Below are 4832 nucleotides of genomic sequence, written 5' to 3' on the forward strand. Positions count from 1 at the left end.
AAAACTTCCGGTCTAACCTTAGGGTTTTTTTTTTTTTTTCCTCTGCTGGTTAGTTTTTGTTAATTTAACATAAGCTAGAGTCACCCGGGAAGAGGGAACTTCAGCTGAGGAATTTCCTCTATCACACTGGTCAGTGGGTATGACCATAGGGCATTTTCTTGATTGCCAGTTGATGTAGGAGGGGTACATCACTGTGGGTGGTGCTATCCCTGGGCAGGTAGGTCTGTATAAGAAAAGTATCTGAACAAGCCAGGAATTTGAGCCAGTAAGCAGAGTTCCTCCATGGCTTCTGCTTCGGTTCCTGCCTCCAGGTTTCTGCCTTGAGTTCCTGCGTTGGCTTCCCTCAGTGATGGACTGTAAACTGTGGGCCAAATAAACACTGTCCTCTCCAACTTGCTTTTTTATCACAGCAACAGTAACCAAATGTTTTCTTATAGTTGTATCTTTAAAATATTTTTTATTTTTAAGAATTTCATACATGAATACCCTCAACATGCCTCCCTAACCCCATAACTTTTCATTATATAAATGCACTAAATCCAGGTAGGGCTGCCTGTAAGTGCAGGGGCCATGCAATGGGGTCATTCACTGAAGCATGGGAAACCAGTTAGTGATCACATCCTCAGTAAAGAATGATTCTCCTTCCTCCAGAAACTGTTCACTGCCAATAGCTGGTAAGTATAGGATGGGCCTAGAGATCATCTACCCCATCTATGCCAGGATTTTGGGTGGCTTGATCTTGTGTAAGTCTCGTGCAGGTCACCACAGCTGCTGTGAGGTCATGACTGTGATAGCCATTTCCCATCCAGAAAACAGCATTTCACAGCACTCCTCATTCTCCAGCTTTTACATTCTTTCTCCCTCTTTTCCCTGGTGGTGGTGGTGGTGGTGGAAATGATGGCTATGGTGGGATGAATATAGCTGTCCCATTTAGGGCTGAGAACCTGGGCTCTTGATCTCAGCATTTTGACCAGTTATATACCTCTCCATTGACTGCTGCTCACTGACCAAAAAAAAGCTTCTCTGAGCAAGGTTGAGAGTAACCCAGGTATATAGTTATAAACACAAATATTAAGAAGACAATTTGACAGCATGACCATTTAGCTAAACAGAAGGTACTATCGTAGGGCCTATAACCTGCAAAGCCATGGGCTTTTGACCAGGTTATAGTACTAGGCATGAAATTTCCTCTTGTGGAACATGCTTCAAATCCAATTAGAAAGTGGTTAGTTACCCATAACAGTCATGCCACTATTGTACCCATAGGGATGTCTTGCCTGGCGGGTCAGTACTGTAACATTCAAGGTCCAGTGCTGGGTAAGACTATTGATATCTGCCCCCACCAGCAGTCTGCATAGTGCTTTCCGGCATTGTGAAAGCTAACCAGCAGGGAGGAAGCTTCCTGGTCAGTTTGAGATTGATTTCTTTATGTCCGGCAGCCAAAGTGTGCAGAGTCCTCAACATTAGGGTCTTACCATGTAGTTATGGTGGGTAACCAAGGGCAATGCCAATAGCCTGTGTTGTTTTGGAGCCTCCCTGACCAATAGCTCCTAGGGAGGCATCCCGTGCCTTGTACTGTGACTTTTCATTTAATAACCCATCTTCTGAGAGCCACATTTTCCACTCATGCACAGGAATTCTTTTGATAAACCTTGAGCATTATATTTTCATGAAATCCATTTGATCGTTCAGTTTTGGTTAGTGTCTTTGATTGTACATATAAAATCTTCACCTTTCCAACGTTTTGAATGATTTCATTCCGTTTTCTTAGAAATGCGATGCAGTTTTAGTTTCCATGTTTAGATTTATGCGTCGCCTTGAATTAAATTTTTGATCATTTACAGGTTTATTTAATATTTCCCCACTGTTTATTCAGCCATTCCAGGCTCAGTTCTTTTTCTCCTTTGAAGCACTATAGGCAGAAAAGGGCCATGCTGTGTTTGCTGACTGGAGGACAAGAACTGGGGTAGGAGGAAGGTCAGATAGGAAGTGATTGCAGCCATTCAGACCCAACAGTAGAGATGGGAGGAGGAAAAGGAGGGTTGTTCGTCTAGATGGAGACAGGTTTGCTCTACATTTGTGGACTTCATACTTTTACCCATCTACTACACATCAAAAAAGGGCAACATATTACGGTGGATGATTCCACTGATGATGAGTCTGGTGTTGGAGGTTTTAGTTTAGCCTCTGCTATTAAATTTTAAACAATATTGTAAAAACTGATTCTTTTTCATTGAAAAAATGAGATCAAAGGCTGGAGTTGTACCTCGGTGATAAGTCATATGCTTACCTTAGGTCTAGGGGTTTGAAAAGCAATGTGTTTGATCCTCAGCATCACATACACATAAAACAGAAGGTCATGAATCATGTCATCTGTCACTCTAAAATTCTATAATTCTGTGCTGCTCTTCAAATGGTCTGGAAAAGGTGGCCAATAAATTCATTCTGTCAATGAACTGTTCTCGTTCTTTACCTTATTTGAGCTCTTTGTCATTAGTAGGCTTCATCAATCACTCCTTTGTTCTCATAACACTCATCTCCCTGGGTATTTCTAACTATTAGTCTGCAGTTTCCTCTTGTTAGTTCTCTGTCTCTTCAGCTCTACTTTCTCTAATTTGCCCAGATCCTAAACATCGGCTTCACCAGGGTTTTTTTCCATGGGCATATTCTAATTCTATATTTCTTTTGAATGAATTTTTTGAATTTTATTATGCTACATGTGTATTTTGCCTGCATGTATGTAAGCACACCATATGTGCAATGCCTACAGAGGCCAGAAGAGGGTGCCAGATCCCCCGGAACTGGAGTTGTTGGCTATTAGATGCCATGTGGATGCGGACAAGTGAACCCAAGTCCTCTGCAAGAGCAGCCAGTGCTCTTAACCATTGATCCATCTTCCAGCCCCTCTCCATCTCTTTCATATTCCATAACTCATAAATCTTTACCACCTAACTAAAGACTTTCCTGGATTTTGACCTTATATAGTTCACCTTTTCTTAGCTATCTGTATCTAACTATCTTGTGAGTTCAGACTTATTGACATCTTTCTCCAAATTGTCTCCACTCCTGGACTCCCTGTTTTGATGGCTTGCACTATACAAAACTCCCGAGTCAAATGTCTCACGGTCCTTCTAGATCCTTCTGTTTCTTTGACTGTCCAAACTCAATCGTTAGAACTTTTTCCTTAATATTTTCCACATTCCCAACAAAACTGGAATCCTTATGTCAATGAGATGGCACTACTGGCAATGGTGTTAGGACAAGGGTAACAAGAGCTGCTCTGGGGTGAAAAGGGCGATGTGGGACTGTCCTAGGCTGAGAAACAGAAAGAACTACAGAACTACATGCAGCTTTTAAGGAACTTAGATCATTGCATTCTGCATGGTCTAGGGTACATGCACATGTCTGTCTGTCTGTCTCTCTGTCTATCTGTGTATGTGTGTGTGCATTTGAATATGTGTGTGGTCCATGGTAGCACACTGAGAGGTGAAGCTGGAAAGATCATCACTTTATCATGTTCTGCAGGTATAAAATATTCCCTAACTTGAGATTAACCTAGTGGTAGACAGTATTGGTTGCCTAACTAATTAGCATTCACTTCCCCTCCTTCTTTCCCAACAAAAGCCATCTTATGTAGCCAAGCGCTTTAGGAGAAGCTGACTCTCTCTGGCTCCAGAGGTAAGAGTGATTGGTCCAGGGGTCATCTCTCTTTGTCAGAGATTGGTTCATTGGGGGGAAATGACCCAATTCTAGCTAACAGTGCATTCCAAGAATGTGCTGGGGGTTGGGGGAGGAGGTTCCAAGGGAAGTTTGCTTATTCCTAACAGAACGCCACTAGAAAGGATGGCTATATCTAGGTGCTACATCTATAATTTCTACAGCCATTCAGCCATTTCAATTCTAAGTCTGAGGCTGAAGCAGCCATGGGAAGAGTGAAGAGATGCGGAGAAGGCAGGATTCTGGAAGCCTTTGTGAGCTGCTAAGCAACCTTCTGCCCTACCCCTGGACTTCATCAAAAAGGAAATGCTTCTTGCTTTGCTGCTTAAGTTCCCGGAGCTGAGTTTCTGTTACTTGTCCACAATAATACTGTGATATGTCATGAACTTTAAGAATGTGAAGTAATGTCCTCAATTTTACTATGGCAATTCCGACTAAGGGATCTGGAGGAAGTGTGACCTTCATGTCACTCTTGCTTATTTGACAATTAGGACTGCTATTTATTTTACCATGTGTTGTTCTTATCTATATATACGATTGTTTTGAATGTCCCTCTAGCCCAGAACTTTATAAATCAAGCACAGGGACAAACCATTTACATCTTTTAGCCCCACGACCCTTTACATAATCCACACATTTTGGTTAATCATTGATTCCCCCTTCATCCCACCCACACAGAGTCTTTCAAAAGTGGCCAAAATGCTATCCCTATTTGGAGATAATAATTAGTACCATCTTCACTAGCTTCCTCTTGAATGTAGAGGGAATTATCAGATGAATAAATAGGAACATGGTGGCCATGTGGCCTGTTGCTCCCAAGTACTACTTGGAGACCAGCCTGGCATAGAAATGACCAGATGTTTGAGGCTGAGCTACTGGTGAGTGAAATAACTTAGCGGTTGCACTTTCCATCTGCACGGATGCTTTCTGCGCTGTAGAACTGCCGTGCCTGGAGTCCCACAGGCAGTGGTTGATCTGTTAACCCCTTCCTAGACTAAGAGTTGGGAGGTCCTGGAGGACCAATCAGGCTGTGTGTGTGTGTGTGTGTGTGTGTGTGTGTGTTCTGTGTGTCTGTGTCTGTGTGCAAGTCCTGGACACAGAGATGAGACTGATGC

The sequence above is a fragment of the Nannospalax galili genome, unplaced genomic scaffold, assembly GCF_000622305.1.
Source record: "Nannospalax galili isolate Female #2095 unplaced genomic scaffold, S.galili_v1.0 scaffold667, whole genome shotgun sequence".
NCBI classification, from domain to species: Eukaryota; Metazoa; Chordata; class Mammalia; order Rodentia; family Spalacidae; genus Nannospalax; species Nannospalax galili.